The sequence below is a fragment of the Onychomys torridus genome, chromosome 2, assembly GCF_903995425.1.
Source record: "Onychomys torridus chromosome 2, mOncTor1.1, whole genome shotgun sequence".
In the NCBI taxonomy this organism is placed as follows: Eukaryota; Metazoa; Chordata; class Mammalia; order Rodentia; family Cricetidae; genus Onychomys; species Onychomys torridus.
The window spans coordinates 145,716,512-145,732,966 of record NC_050444.1 but is presented as its reverse complement, the minus strand read 5'-3'; the positions used below and the strand labels follow the sequence as shown (position 1 = coordinate 145,732,966).

At 47.0% G+C, this 16,455-nt stretch overlaps 1 protein-coding gene and 1 non-coding gene across 4 annotated transcripts in view; both read left to right on the top strand.

Moving 5' to 3' along the window:
* Positions 1-61: 61 nt before the first annotated feature.
* Positions 62-195, top strand: LOC118579027. The gene has a single exon (XR_004944397.1). It is a non-coding gene; the product is annotated as a U11 spliceosomal RNA (small nuclear RNA).
* An 8,266-nt stretch (positions 196-8,461) lies between these two features.
* Gmeb1 (glucocorticoid modulatory element binding protein 1) overlaps positions 8,462-16,455 on the top strand; it is a 46,467-nt gene continuing 38,473 nt past the window's right edge. The window contains exon 1 of one of the 3 annotated variants that reach the window (XM_036179433.1): positions 8,462-8,491. The gene's annotated coding sequence lies outside the window, so the exon portion shown is untranslated. Of the gene's footprint in view, positions 8,492-10,135; positions 10,309-16,455 lie in introns of those variants that run through there. The other 2 variants (XM_036179434.1, XM_036179435.1) reach the window with 2 other exon arrangements.

Here is a 16,455-nt window from a genome sequence, read left to right as displayed (position 1 = left end):
TCACCTTTACTCAAAGATGGGTAGACCGACGGTGCCACCCTGCTCCTGGCGGCGCTCAGGCAAAAAGGGCTTCTGTCGTGAGTGGCACACGTAGGGCAACTCGATTGCTCTGCGTGCGGAATCGACATCAAGAGATTTCGGAAGCATAATTTTTTGGTACTTGGGCAGCTGGTGATCGTTGGTCCCGGCGCCTGCGCTTTTTGTGGGAAAATAGCAGACTTTTACATACCTGGCTTTGTTTTGGCATTTTCTGTGTTTACTAGGGTGAGTGTAGTCCCATAATGCTATGGAACTAGTATTGGCCATGAGTTATCAAGTTTGTGAAGACTAGTTTAAAATATATTTGATATGCCTAAGTATCTTTTCATACTTTTAAATTATTTTTGGTTTGTACGTGTGAGTGTTTTGCCTGAATACATAGACAGGTATGAGCCGCCATGTAGGTGCTGGGAATTGAACCTGGGTCCTCTTGAAGAACAGCCAATGCTCTTATTCAATGAGCCATCTCTCCAGCCCCAGCCCCAACCGATTCTTTTTTGTTTGTTTGTTTGTTTTTTTTTTTTTTCGAGACAAGGTTTCCCTGTGTAGCTTTGTGCCTTTCCTGGAACTCACTTGGTAGTCCAAGTTGGCCTGAAACTCACAGAGATCCGCCTGGCTTTGCCTCCTGAGTGCTGGGATTAAAGGCTTGCCCCACCACCGCCCGACCCCCAACTGATTCTTAAGAGGAGTGTGGCTCTACTTCACAGGTTAGAAAACTGAGGGTTACACTGTAATATGCAGGCAAAAGGAATATCCCACTTCAAAATGCCTTCACATAACACTTGACTGTAAAATTTTGTCTTTTGATATATATTTCATATACAATATGTGTATTTATATTTAAAATATCCTAATGTATATAGATACATATTTTGATGTGTATATGTGTCCATATCCCTTTTTTGTTTTGTTTTGTTTGTTTGTTTGTTGCTTTTGAGACAATGTTTCTCTATAACAGCCCTGCTGTCCTAGAACTCACTTTTTAGACCAGGCTGGTCCCTATCCCTTTTTAAAATTATTTCTTTATTTTTGAGACAGGATCACACTATGTAGTACTCATGGCTGACCTTTTTTACTCTTTGCAGGTCAGGCCTGACCTTAAACTCATAGAACTGCCTGCTTCTGCCCCTTGAGAGCTTAGATTTTTTTATTTATGTATATGTGTGTGTGCCATGTGTGGGTCCATGAGGATCTTGCTCCTCATGAATCCACGTGGTGGAAGTAAGAATCAACCTCTACCAGCTGTTTTCTGACCTTCATAGGTCAGTCATGGTGTGCCCCCCACCCCATAAATCAATAAATAAATATAATTTTAAAATCTTTGAAATAGGGGCTGGAGAGATGCCTCAGAGGTTTGCACTAGCTGCTCTTCCAGAGGTCCTGAGTTCAATTCCCAGCACCTACATGATGGCTCAGAACCATCTGTAGTGAGATTGGATGCCTTCTTCTGCTGTGCATACATCCATGCAGATAGATCAATTTAAAGATAAATGAATCTTTAAAAAAAATCTTTGAAATAAGCCAGGTAGTGGTAGCACACACCTGTAATCCCAGTGCTGGGGAGGCAGAGGCAGGCAGATCTCTAAGAGTTCAAGGCCAGCCTGATCCACAAATACAGTTAGTTCCAGGACAGCCCTGGAAAACCCTGTCTCAAAAAAACAAAACAAAAATCTTTGAAATAGCTACACACACACACACACACACACACACACACACACACACACACACACACACACGGGGGATATTTTTCTTTTTGTTTTGTAGCTCTGTCTGTCCTAAACTCACTGTATAGACCAGGTTAGCCTTGAACTCACAGAGATCTGCCTGTCTCTGTTTCCCAAGTGCTGGGATTAAACTAGAGAGACAGAGAGAAAGAAAAGAGAAAAGCAAATGGCAAAGAAAAAGAATTTGGACTTCCTATGGGCTTTGATGTTCCTGCACTGGGCAGGAAAGTGGTCACGGGCTCAAGGATCTCATACTCCAGCGGACAAAGCTGCATGTATGGCACCAGCTCACTTAATGCCCGCTGTGGAAGATACTCTGGTCTTAACCCAGGTCCCATAGGTAGCTGAGGCAGCACTTCCTGGGCACTGAGCACTTAGGTGGGTAGGTAGGTGGCGAGTGCCCATGGAATATTAATAGTGGTGCCAGCTGGAATTTCTTTTTTGTTGGGGGTGTTTTTGTTTTTTGAGACAAAGGCTCACTATGTAAACAGACTGGCCTAGAATTCACAGAGATCTGCTGGGGTTGAAGATTTGTGCTAACATACCCAGTTCCAATTGGCATTTCTAGAGTACTCACTACATTCTTGACATGTTCTAAGATGTTTCTGCATGTGTGCAGTGTTGGTTAAATCGGTGCTGCACCTCATTTTCTCTTTACAACCCCTGACCCAACATACACACCTATGTCTAAGGTGCTTGTCCCCACTGCCTCCCCCTTTTTCTGAGGCATGGTCTCTCTACTGTCCTGGAACTTACTATGTAGACCAGCTGGCCTTAAACTCACAGAGATCCTCCTGCCTCTGCCTCCGGAGTGCTGGAACTGAAGGTGTGGGCCACCATCCTGACCTCCACTTCCCTGCTGTATGTAAGGATACTGTAGTTGCAGAGTCTCATAAGCGCAGCTCCAGCAGGCCTTGACTCTTACCCTGACTCCTAAGCCAGAAGTCTGTCTTTTCCTTTGGCCCCCGACAGTGGGGTGCAGATGGGGCAGGGGTGGGGTGGGTGGGTGAGGCGGTGACTCACCTGTCTCCAATCTACATTAGTCTCAGATTTTTTCTTTCTTTTTTTTTTAATCCACTGCAGAGCTTCCTCTCTTTCTGATTCTGCCTCCTTTTCTGATTCACACCCCATCTGTCACTAGTTTCAGATTTCTGAGATCTTGGAAGGGAGGGACAAGCTGTGGGGGGTGGGGAGGTTGGAACAAAAGTGCAGTAGTCCTTAAGCAACAAATTATTTTGAGAGTTCTTTGTACCAGGGCGTCCTCTGTGACTAATAGAAGCTGGTGTTGCCCTCACAGAGTGTCTGTTGAGGGCATGTATTGTGGAGGGGGACCAGTGCAGGCAGGAGGGAGCCGGGTCAGGTATGGGTAAACAGAGGTGGAAGGGAGTGTCCATGAGGACAATGAGGACCAGAAAGGCCTCAGCCTGGGAAGGAGGCTGCTGATCTGGACGAATGTCCCAGGCATGGGAAAACTGCATACTTTTGAAGGCTATGGAATTCCTGTGTTGGAATGAGAGGGCCAATGTGGGGCTGGGGTGTGTTCAGTGGGAAGTGGGGAGAGGGAAGCCAGTGCGAGGCAGCAGAGGGACAGAAAGAAAACAAGTCAAGGTCAGGTAGCCTGATGAGAAGGCCGGAGTTTTGTTCTAAGGCCATGGGGGGCACATTAGAAGGCTGAATACTTATTACTTCCTGCAGCAGGACAGGAAGTGAGAAGACCACCAGGGGGCTCTCTGACTGTTAGGGAGCTATGTGAAGAGGTCAAGACCAAGTAGGGGTACAGAGAAGAGGGGTGGTTTTTTGTTTGTTTGTTTTTTGTTTTTTTACTTGTTTTTTGAGACAATTCTAATCTCATGAGCTGGGTTAGAACTCACTGTGTAGCCCAGGCTAGTCTCAAAGTCTTAACACTTCTTGCCTCAGCCTACCCAGATGTTGAGGAAAAAAAAAAAAAAAAAAAAAAAAAATATATATATATATATATTTCAATATATATTAAATGTATAAACAAAATGTATTTATAGGGGCTGGAGAAGAGCCTATGTCAAAACAAAAATCAGATAAATACACTAAATACACATAAAACATTCATGTTCATTTTCTCCTCCAAAGATACTGCCTGGGGTCATCTGGAGTGCCCTGGGTTGTGTGTACATACTGTTCCCAGGAGATTCCCCATGCAGCCAGGGACAGTAGTGGGGGATCTGCAGGTCACCTGCTTATCTTCAGATCTCATAACTGGGAACTTGAAGAAATTGCCTCGCTTCTCACCCCAAAAGCAGTAACAGAGCCCTGGAGTTTGGGTAGATCCAGTGTTTAGGGCAAGGCCTGGAACCTAGCAAGCTGGAAGCAAGCCTGAGCAGAGACCCTAATGTCCTTACTGTGGACAAACTGGCTTGCAGCCATGGAGGGCCTATGTCCAGTTTATCCCCGTAATCTCCTCAATGGGGCTTGGGAGGTCTTTACTATCTCACGGGGAAATGTTCTTAACCTTGATGGTTACTCCTTCAGAAAATTTGGTTGTTCCATTGTTCAATTGCCTTTTTCACTCAATAAACAGAATCATCTCCTAAACAAAATCAGCTACCAGAACCCAAAAATGCTGGCAGGTAGAATAGAACCAGATTGGGTGTTGAGTATCTTTATTCCTTTGCATTGTGTGTTTGATGGGGGTTCCTACGGGGTCCCTTTCTACTTTTTTCTTTCTTATTTTTATTTTTTGGGGGGGTAAGACAGGGTTCTTCGATGTAGCCTTGGCCAGGGTTCTTCGATGTAGCCTTGGCTGTCCTGGAACTCACTCTGTAGACCAGGCTGGCCTCAAACTCAGAGATCCACCTGCCTCTGCTTCCTGAATGCTGGGATTAAAGGCCTGTGCCACCACCACCTGGCTTCTACTTTTTATTTTAAACTGGGTTTTCTAAGTTACCCAGACTAGCCTTGAACTCACTGTGCAACTCAGGCCAACCTTGAACTTGTGAACATTATTGACTCAACCTCCCCAGTAGCAGAGATCGCAGGCTGGGCTACCAGGCTGGGTCCGAGCATCTTCCTTTCTTTGTTTATTTTTAAGGTTTATTTTTAATTATGAGCGAGTGAGTGAGTGAGTGTGTGTGTGTGTGTGTGTGTGTGTGTGTGCATCTTTCATATTGTAAAGAGACAAGAAGACTGTGAGTATAAACCAATGGTGAGGCACTTTCTTAGCATGCACCAGGCACTGGGTTTGATCCCAGCATAGCAAAAAAACCCTCAAAACTAAACTATGCTAACACCTCTTCAATGCTTAAGAAACAGCATTTAGTCGACTAAAAAGAAGTATATTTCAGAATTATATATTTATAATAAATCACGAAGGTAAACGAGGAAAATTAATAGAAAATGTTGGAAGGAAACACATCAGTTATAAATAGAAATGCATTCTGTGTTTTTCCATCCTTTATGTACTCTGCAGTTTTCCACAGTGAACATTTAGTTACAGGAAGAATGACTAGGTGTTGCCGGGGAGGGGCTTTCACACCATTTTCCTCTTAAAGCCTAAACAGTCATCTTATTGCCTTGTTTTATTGTTCCCTTCCTTCCAGCAAAATACATATAAATCCAGTTCAAGTTGTCTCTACTCAGTGTTTTCTGTCCACGCTCCACCTATGCCATCTAGCCTCCTTCCCAGCCTCAGAAAGGACGCTACCCCAGCAGGATCAGCTCTCATGTGCTGAACCAATGGCTGTTCCTTTTCCCGTCCAGAGTTCTCTGAGGTTCTGATATTGTTGGCATCTTCTCCTCCTAGGAACTTCCGGTCTGCTCTGTGGCATTCCTTTCTCCCTCTGCCCAGGGACCCAACCTTTCCAACCACTCTGGCTGGCTGAGGGTTCCTTAGGCTCAGTGCTCTCTAAGTTTGGGCTCCTGGTTCCCACCCTATTTCTGGATGTTCATTCTTTTCTGGGTGACCCCATCCATTTTGACTTTGGTGGTTTCATCTGTAGGGCAGCTCAAATACTCTACACACTAAATAAATCTTAAAAATAAACAAATAAAAGACTTGGGACTGGTGATGAAGCTCAGCTGGTAAAATGCTTGACAAGCATTTACGAAGCCCTGGGTTCTGTCCTCATACCTCAGAAACTGGGCTTGGTGGTGTTGGGTTTTATTTGAAACACTTGGGAGGCAGAGGAGAGGAGAAGCAGGTCTTCAAGGTCACCATCTACTACTAAGTGCTGATCTCACAAACACAGACTTAACATTGTACGGAATCTTCTTATTGGGCCCAGGTGACAGTCTTGAGCACTGTGGGACAACCGTTTGATAGGTGAAGACAGCAGAGTTAAGGGAGGTGTGACTTGACTGTGATCCAGAGCATCGAGCACCAAGCCTGGAATTCCGGTAGTCTCCCCCCTCCTCCCCCCAACCCAGTTCTACTGTTTAATTCCTGTCCTTGGGGGGGGGTCAACATTTTATTTATTTTTAACTGTAAGTATCTATTTGTTCATGTGAATGCAGTGTCACTAGAGACCACAATAGATGTTGGATCCCCACATGAGTCCTCTGCAGTACAATATATACCCTGAATGCTGAGCCATCTCTCCAGCCCTCCAGCCCCCAGTGATTCCTAGCCTTTCCTGCTTGCTCTCAAGTAAAACCCTGTTAAAACCCTCTCACATACTGTATTAGTCAGGTTCCCTAGAGTCACAGAACTTATGGAATAAATCTGTGTGTGTGTGTGTGTGTGTGTGTGTGTGTGTGTGTGAGAGAGAGAGAGAGAGAGAGAGAGAGAGAATTTATTGGAATATTGGAATGACTTCCAGGCTGCAGTCCAACAATGGCTAGTTGTCAATGGGAAGTCTAAGAATCTAGTAGTTTCTCCATCCCACAAGGCTGGGTGTATGAGCTGGTCTTCTGTATGTGCTGGAATCCCAAAGAAGCAGGTTCCAATGCCAGTGATGGAATGGATGTGCTGATAAGGTGAGGGCAAGGAGGGGAATGAATGAACCCTTCCTTCTTCCACTGTCCCGCAGAAGGTGTGGCCCAGATTAAAAATGTACCTTTCCACCTCAGGATCTGGGTTCAGTGCCTGTGTCATCCTGCCTCAAGATCCTGATCGAAAGGGTAGGTTTAGCAGAGCGGTGGTAGCACGCCTTTGTTTTGTTTTGTTTTTGTTTTTTGTTTTTCGAGACAGGGTTTCTTTTTAGCTTTGGTGCCCGTCCTGGAACTCACTCTGTAGACCAGGCTGGCCTTGAACTCACAGAAATACACCTGAGTCTGCCTCCTGAGGGCTGGGATTCCATCCTGTGGCAGCACACACCTTAGATCTCAGCACTTTGGAACTCCAGGGCAGCCAGGGTTACAAAGAGAAACCCTGTCTCCAAAAGCAAAACAAAACAAAAAGAATGAGTCTTTCTGCCTCGACATCCGGATCACAAGTGTGCCCTCCATTTCTGGATTATAACCCATTCCAGATATAGTCAAGTTGACAACCAAGAATAACCATCACACATACTTATATATCTTTTTAAAAATTATATTTATTTAGAGTGTGTCTGCTGCATCTCCTTCCATCATTGTGGGCTGGAGTGATAGAACTCTGGTCTTCAGCAGCCTGTACCAGATGAGCCATCTCCACCAACCCTCCATCCCCCACGTTTTAAATGAAAGAAGACAGATACAATGTATAGGAAGCAAGATGGAGAAACAATCCAATTCTCCCTCTTCAAAAAAACTTACTGCCTAACACTGCTTCCCCGCCTAACACTGCTTCCCCGCCCAACACTGTAGAAGGAACCCAGGTTTGGCATGTATTCTACCACCGATCTGTTTCCCTCCTCACATCCCCCATCTGTTCTTTTTGCTTGCTTTTTTGAGCCAGGGTCCCTCTAGGTAGCGTTGGCTGGCATAGAACTCACTATGTAGACTAGACTGGCCAGGAACTCTTCTTACTTCGGCCTCTGAGTTCTGAGATCAAAGGCGTGAACCACCATGCCCAGATGCTTACGTTTAATATTTAAGATGAGAATGAAAGAGAGTAAGGTTGCTGTGAGGATTATAAACCCAAAGCATCTACCCCAAGGCCTGACCACATTGTCTTAATGCTTGTCACTTAATACTACTGGCCTCAAGAACTTTCCTAAGTACTTTTCAAGTATCATTTCATTGAACACGCGCGACATATACCTTTTGGGAAATAAGAGGCGTAGAGCTGCATTCTACAGTTGTACATGTTCCAAGTAAGCCCAAACTTGAACCCAGAACCCGCACAAGCAGGAAAGCCTGGGCCAAGAGCCATGGTTCAAACGCAGGACGGGGTGACTGATCTCTATGCTCAGCCACCTCTTTTGATTCCACACTAGTGACCCGAAACCCCGATAAACTGTAATTGTCAATAAACAATTACACTTGTCAAGAAACCCTAGCCCTCCACAAGAGCCAAGACGAGTTGACCTTTGCATCTAGGCCTTATTCAGTCCCAGGGGTCTCCCGCGATCGCTCCAACGCTGCCTTTCAGCAGCCGAAGAAGGCCTAAGCTCGCGTACCGCCCAAATCCCCTGGCTGAGGTGTGCAGCCTCCCAGCGGCCCACAATAGGGACGCGTCCCCTTTAAGGCGCCAGCTCAGCTGCAGCGGCGGCCGGAAGTGTAGGAGCCCGGCTTGGCGGCGGCGGTGGCGGCGGTAGCCGTGGCGGCTTGTGCGCATGCTCCGTCGCCCGCCCGCCCTGGCCGCTCGCCGCCCGCCCGCCCGCCCGACGGAGACGGTGAGGAGGGGGAGGGGTGGGCGCGCGGCGCGGGCGCGGCGAGGGCTGGGGGCGTGGGGGGGGCGGGCGGGCGCGGGGGCCGCGCGGCGGCCGGCGAGGGCGGGCGGGCGGGCGGGCGCGCAGGGGGCGGGGGGCTGCTGCCTCCGCGGGCGCCTCCCCACGCCCTGTGCGTGCCGCCGCCGCCGCCGGGGAGCGAGCGGACGTCGCGGCGCCGCGGGGGGGGTGGGGGGACGCTGCCGCTGGGTCCGCCCGAGCAGCCGGGCCGCCCCCAGCGTGGCCGGCAGGGCCTGGGCTCCCGGCCCCTCGAGCCGCGTGCCGGGCGGGGGGTGGGGGGAGGCTCGGCGCCCCCGCACCGAGGAGCCCGGAAGTCCCCGCGGAGGGGCCGGGGGAGCCGGGGTACTCCCCCCCCCCGAAGGCGGGGTCTGGGAGCTCGGGCCTTGCGCGGCGGAGCTGGATCAGGCCTGGGTCGCGCCGGCGGGGAGGGGGCCGGTGTGTGTGCCGAGTGTGGGGAGTTAGGGGCCAGCCTTGGCCCGAGGGAAGAGGCCTGGGCCGCCGGGCCTACGGAGGAGGAGGAGGAGGAGGAGGAGGCAGGTCCTTTCGAGGGCTAGGGGAGGGAGGAGCGCCCTTCCCCAAGGAGGGGCAGTGGGGAAGGGGTCCCCCCAAGGGCCGCAGAATGGAGGGCGTCCGGTGGCTTGGTGGGGAGCAGGGTGGCCCTCTGCTCCGGGAGACCTGTGGTTACGGGGGTGGTGAGAAGGTAATTACGGGGATAGGGAACCCCTTGTTTTCAGAAATGACAGAGGAATTGGCCAGGTGTCCTTTAATTGAGAGGTAAGAGGAATGAGGGCAGAATCTTACCCGAGGGTCTTGACCTAGGAATCCGAGGAAGGAAGGCTTGGCTGTCCAAGGCCCAGGGAAACTCTCAAAGGGAGACTTGTCACAGTGTCTCAGAGAACCAGGAAGTAGGGGTTTCCTCCATGTCTGGAGACTTCCCATTTGCCTTAGCTAGTATTATGGAGCGTTTTCAGGAGGGCTTGGGCCTGCTCTTAATTTTTCAGTCTTAATAACTTGTTTTTCATCTGTACTTGATCAAGTCCATTGATTAGCTGCGTTCCCCAGAGTATCTTTGGGTTAGTTTGGGCCCTGGTTTTTGGTTCCTTAAACTCTTGAGAGAGGACTTTAAAAAACATCCCCCGGGTGGTGGTGGTGCACGCCTTTAGTCCCAGCACTAGGGAGGCAGAGGCAGGCAGATCTCCGTGAGTTCGAGGCCAGCCTGGTCTACAAAGCGAGTTCCAGGAAAGGCGCAAAGCTGCACAGAGAAACCCTGTCTCGGGGGAAAAAAAATACATCCATTGATTCCTCCAAACACCTACATAGAAGTCTCCAATCTGATTTATATAGAACTTCGTTTCCTCTGAATACTTCTGCAAAGTGGTTCTCTGTAATCCTTGAGTTCATTATATCTGAGGTCACTCTGGCAAAGAGTTTTTTCTTAAATAATAAAGTTGCACATTGGAGATTTTTTTGTTTTGTTTTGTGTTTGGTTTGGTTTTTTCCATCCAGCAGTGATGGTGTACACCTTTAATCCCAGCTCCCGGAGGCAGAGCAGGTGGATATGTTCTTTTTTTTTTTTTCTCTAGACAGGGTTTCTCTGTGTATCTCTGGGCTACCTAGCGAGTTCCGGATAAACCAGGGCCACAAGGTGAGATGGCAAGGAAGAAAAGCAAAGCACAAAAACCTGGTATGACCTCACCTATGATTCAAGCACCTGAGCCTCTGAGACAGGATTGCCAAAAGCTCAAGGCCAGCCTGGCTACATAGTGAGTTCAACGTTAACATGGGATACAGTGAGTCCCAGTGTCAAAAAACATACACAACAGCCTGGCATTGTTAGGGAGGCAGAGGCAGGTGGATTTCTGTGAGTTCGAGGACAGCCAGGACTACATAATGAGACCCTATCTCAAAAAAAATAAATAAATAAATAAATAAAGCCAGGTGGTAGTGGTTCACGCCTTTAATCCCAGCACTTGGGAGGCAGAGGCATGCATTTGAGGCCAGCATTCGAGGCCAGCCTGGTTTACTGAGTAAGTTCCAGGACAGCCAGAGCTACATACTGAGCCCCTGTCTAAAAAAAAAAAAAAAAAGAAAAAGTATGTGTGTGTGGCAGGATGTGTATATCCCAGTGTCCTTGTGGAGGTCAGAGGATAACACAGGATTGGATTCTGTTCTACCATGTGTACCCTGAAGATGAAACTCAGGTTTTCATGTTTGACCACAAGCGCTTTTACCTGCTGAGCCTTCTCACCAGGCATCCATCTCACCAGGCATCCCTCTCACCACTCCTTTTTTTTGGGACAAAGGTTTCATATAGTCTCAACCTTCTTTTTGTTTTTGTTTTTTTGAGCTGAGAATCGAACCCAGGGCCTTGTGCTTGCTAGGCAAGCGCTCTACCACTGAGCTAAATCCCCAACTCTCAACCTTCTTATGTAACTGAAGGAGACCTTGAACCCCTGACCCTTCTGCTTCCCAAGTGCTGGTTTACAGACTTTCCCACTATGCCTGGCTTCATGCTCACTTTGAAATTTTTAAATTTATTCTGTGTGCATGATGTTGGGAGTGGTGCCTGGTTCAGGGTGTAACCAGGCCTGCAGGACAAGCACCTTTCAAGAGGCATTTTTTTTTTTTTTAAATTTTTGTCTTGAAAATAACTACAGAGCACCAGCCCATTAGTACCTGTCTATAAACCCAGCGTTCTGTAGGCTGAACCAGGAGGATTGAAAATTCAAGTCCAGCCTAAACTATCTCTTGTCTCAAAAGAAACAAAAAACCCCAAGTAACTGAGTGTGGGATTCTTGCATGCAATTCCTGAGCTTGGGTCCTCCTCTGCTACATAGTGAGTTTGAGGCCAGCCTTGGCTGCTGAAACCCTGTCTCAGAAACCCCAAACCAAAACCAAAGCAAGGGCAACAAAACTAGAGAAGCTCTTTTTTTGCAAACTGAACTCACGTCCATGCCAAGCATCTGCCCTGAGCTATACTCCCCTTGCAATACTTCTTTCCACATCAGTTGACTAAGTTTTAACAAAATTTTGTCATGTTTTTGTATGTTCTCATAGAATTACAGAGCACATACTGATTTCACAAGGGATATTGCAAGGTCTCTTCTGTGAAACACCCATGGGACCAGCTCCCTCACCTTGTCTCAGGAGTTTGTGTTGTTAGAAACAAGGGGCAGTTTTCTGTGTACACAGCTTACAGAGATGGCCTTGCTGTAGTCTGCTGTTTGGGGTTGGTTTGGGGTTACTTGCTAGAAATAAGGTAATGAGAGATATTGGACCTAAACTTCATTTACTAAAGGATTATGAATCACCGTGTTGCCGTGGTCTCTTCTCTGTTACTAAAACATGTTTTATTTTTAAAGGTTTACTTTCTTAGATGAGTATGTGGTACATGCATTTAATCCCAGCACTAGGGAGGCAGAAGCAGGTGGATCTCTGAGTTTGAAGCCAGCCTGGTCTACAGAGCTCCAGGACAGCCAGGACTACATAGAGAAACCCTGTGTGTGGGGGGTTACTTTACTTTACTCCAACCTGATATAGTGAGTTTCAAGTTAGCCAAAGCTATATAGTGAGACTCTATCTCAAAAAAAAAAAAAAACCAAGACAAAACAAAAAGATATGTTTGCTTTTTTTTTTTTTAATGAATATTAGTGTTTTGCCCATATTATGCATATTTACCACATGTGTGCCTAGGGAGGTCAGGAGTGCATCAGACCCCCTGGAACTGGAGTTAAGGTGGTTGTGAGCCCTCATGTAGGTGGTGGGAATCCAATCTGGGTCTCCAATCTGGGTCCTCTGCAAGAGCAACAAGGGCTCTTACCTGATAATACATCTCTCTAGCCCTATTTCAAACTTTTAAGAGGCTACTGTTTCAGCATGCAACAAACTCAGGATTTCTTGGTTTTTTTTTTTTTTTTTTTTTTTTTGCCTGTCGTGGAACTGGCTCTGGAGTGATCCGCCTGCCTCTGCCTCCTGAATGCTAGGACTAAATTCGCCTGGCAGGATTTCTTCTTAAATTGTACTGCAAAGCTGGGCACAGTGGCATACATTTGTAATACCAGTATCTTGGAAGTGGAGGCAGGAGGATCAGGAGTTCAAGATCATCCTTAAGCCAGGCAGAAGTGGTGCATGCCTTTAAACCCAGAAGGCAGAGGCAGGCAAATCTCTTGAATTCGAGGCCAACCTGGTCTACAAATCGAGTTCCAGGATAGTTAGGGCTACACAGAGAAGCCCCGTCTCAAACAAACACAAAGAGCATCCTTAGTGACAGTGGTTTTCAAGGCCACCCCAAGTAACCCCCAAAATTAGTAACCTATAATTTCACCTGCTCTGGAGGCTGTGGCAGAAGGCTCTCTCTGACCCCAGGAGTTGGAGACCAGCCTGAACTTGAAGCTAAACAGAAGAGCCTTCACCTCACTCCTCAACAGTCCACCTCCCAATCCCCCCATGAAAGAAATACATGATGGGAAACTAGAGCATAAGCTGAAACCTAGTGATGGAAGTCACTGGAAGACCTTTCCAAAGAATGACGCTTCAGAGAGTTAACAGACTAGCCCAAAAGGAAGGGAAGAGCCCTAGGGACAGGAAGCAAGTTCAAAGGCTCAGTCTAGGAAAGGTTGCACATCTGAGAACTGGAGAACAGTGACGGTGCTAGCTGGGAGGAAGGGGGCTGACCAGGAAGCTTTGTGGGCCACGTTAAAGTGCTTGCACTTTATTTTCACAGCAACAGGAATACAGTAAGACATTTTTAAGTGGGAAAGTGGCCTGTGGCCTTTAGTAGGGTCGCTTTGGTTGCTATATGGGGAATGAATTGGAGGAATCCAAGACCAAAGGTTAGGATATGGGAAAGTAGCTGGAAAAACCCAGGTTACAGTGTGGCAGCCCACATATATTTTGACAGCACAGATGGTGTATGTGAGGAACACACACACACACACACACACACACACACCCGGTAGACTGGATAGGATTTTGTGGCTGAATCGATTTAGAAAGAGGAGGCAAAAATAACTTCTAAGTTCCCCCTTTTTGAAAACAGGCAGAAGATAGCATCACTTAGGGAAACAGGAAATCTAGGAGCAGATTTGAGAAAATAGGGTTCAGTTTAATGTAGTAGAGGCTGATAAATATAGGGATATAGAATTCATAAAAAAAAATTTAATGGGATTAAAAAGCCAGATATGAAGAAATGTGACTAGGTCGTATATACATGCAAAAGTGATTGAATCAACATATCAGCATCGAAGTTGAGAGTGATGAGGGCACAAAGATGTTTAGATAAATCGGTGCCTAAGTGCAGGGCAGTGGTGGCGCACGCCTTTAATCCCAGCACTTGGGAGGCAGAGGCAGGCTGATGTCTGTGAGTTCGAGGCCAGCCTGGTCTACAGCGTAAGTTCCAGAACAGCTAGGACAGTTACACAGAGAAACCCTGTCTTGAAAAACCAAAACACAAACAAACGAAAAAACAATGCCTAAGCACTCAAACTGATGGCATGCACCTGGTAGTCAGAGGCTGAAATTTGAGGCTAGCCTGAGCTACATAACAAGACTTTGTCTTGAGAAACCAAGAACAAGCTGAGTGGTGTGGTGCATGCCTTACTTGGGAGTCAGAGGCAGGGGCATCTCTTAGGTTCTGTTTTACAGATTGAAGTACAAGACAGCCAGGGCTACACAGAAACTATTTCACAAAACCAAGAGAGGAAGGAATGAAGGAAACAGGAGATATGGATGGATTATAGTTTAGTTGTGAGACACTTGCTGGTGTGTGCACGGCCCTGGGTTCCATCCCCAGAAGCAGCAGCACACACACAAGAGGACACAGGATAGCTGTGGCCGTCCAGGTCTCCGTGGGGAACTGCAGTGAAGAGAAATGTGTAAAGACCAGGCGGGAGTGACAGTCCACATTTAGGGGACATTCGGAAAAGAAAGTATAGTGATGTCTTCATGGAGGAGTGAACATTAGGGACGAAGAAGATGCTTAGAGCTTAGAACATAGAAGGGCTGGGAGCTCTGAAAGCACATTGCTAAGTGTTGAGAGTACTGTGAGTGGCTGATATGGTAGGGGAGTAATGCTGTAGCTAAACTGGAGTATTCCGAGGCCAGTGAGGTCCACTTTGAGCCCCACGTTATGTACGTGTATTTTCTTTTTTTAAAAAAGATTTATTTAGCCGGGTGGTGGTGGCTCACACCTTTAATCCCAGCACTGGGAGGCAGAGGCAGACGTATCTCTGTGAGTTCAAGGCCAGCCTGGTCTACAGAGTGAAATCCAGGACAGGCACCAAAACTACACAGAGAAACTATGTCTCGAAAAACCAAAAAAAAATGTGGTTTTGGGGTTGGGGATTTAGCTTCGTGTTAGAGCGCTTGCCTAGCAAGCGCAAGGCCCTGAGTTTGATCCTCAGGTCCAAAAGAAAAAAAAGATTTATTTAGCCTGGGAAGTGGTGACACACACCTTTAATCCCAGCACTTAGGAGGCAGGACCAGGCCGATCTCTGTGAGTTCGAGGCCAGCCTGGTCTACAGAGCAAGATCCAGGACAGGCACCAAAATTACACAGGAAATTCCTGTCTCAAAAAAATATTCATAAGCCGGGTGGTGGTGGCGCATGCCTTTAATCCCATCACTTGGGAGGCAGAGCCAGGTGGATCTCTGTGAGTTCAAGGCCAGCCTGGGCTACCAAGTGAATTCCAGGAAAGGCACAAAGCTACACAGAGAAACCCTGTCTCAAAAAAACAAAAAAACCCAATAAACAAAAACAAACCATACACACACACACACACACACACACACACACACACACACACATATATATATATATAAATAGTGTTCTGCTTGTATGTATGCCTGCATGCCAGAAGAGGGCCCCAGATTTCATTAGAGATGGTTGTAAGCCACCATATGTGGTTCTGAGAATTGAACTCAGGACCTCTGGAAGAGGAGCCAATGCTCTTAACCTCTGAGCCCTCTCTTTAGTCCACGTATGTGTGTTTTCAAGACTGGCAGAGCTGAGGAGTGACTTGAGTCTCTAGCTGCCAGTTACATATTCTAGTTTGCATCTGTGATCAACACAGCTGTCCCCTGCCCACCTTCACATGTTCATGTTCATATATATTCATTTAGTAAATTCAGTGGTTTTTTTCTACAGTAACTTTTTTTTTAAGATTTATTTATTTATTAATTATGTATACAGTATTCTGTCTGCACATATCTTTGCAGGCCAGAAGAGGGCACCAGATCTTATTGCAGGTGGTTGTGAGCCACCATGTGGTTGCTGGGAATTGAACTCGAGACCTTTGGAAGGGCAAACAGTGCTCTTAACCTCTGAGCCATCTCTCTAGCCCAGTAACTTTTATTTTTAAAGGCAGGCTGGTCTTCAATTTATGTAGCTTAAGCTGTATTCAAATGCCCCATAATCTACCTGCTTCAGTCTCCCAAGTGTTGGAATTATGGTGTGAGTCACAACACCTGGCCCCCATTCTTTTCAACTGTAACATGTAAAGGATTGCAGACATAGTTCAGGGTAAGCTCAAGTGTTAGAGTGCTTCCCCACTATGCACCAGGCTTTGAGTTGGGTCCCTAGCACTGAAAAAATCGATTTTCCTGAACTCTAAAGGCTCACAGTAGCAGGATATCCTGAGACCCTCTGTGTCCCAATAAAGATTGGGACAAGGGGACAAGTGCTTGCCATGCAAGCCTGATGACCTGAATTTGATACCCAAATCTCGTGATGGAGGGACAGAACTGACTCCTGAAAGTTGTCTTCTGACTTCTCCATGTGTGCTGTGGCGTGTGCACAAACATACAAACATCAACAATAATAAAAAAGACTGGGTTAGTACTTTAGATTGAAGGAACATGTGGTTCTTGGTGATAGTTTTCTCAGTAGCTGTGCAAGGAACTGTCAGACAGGGT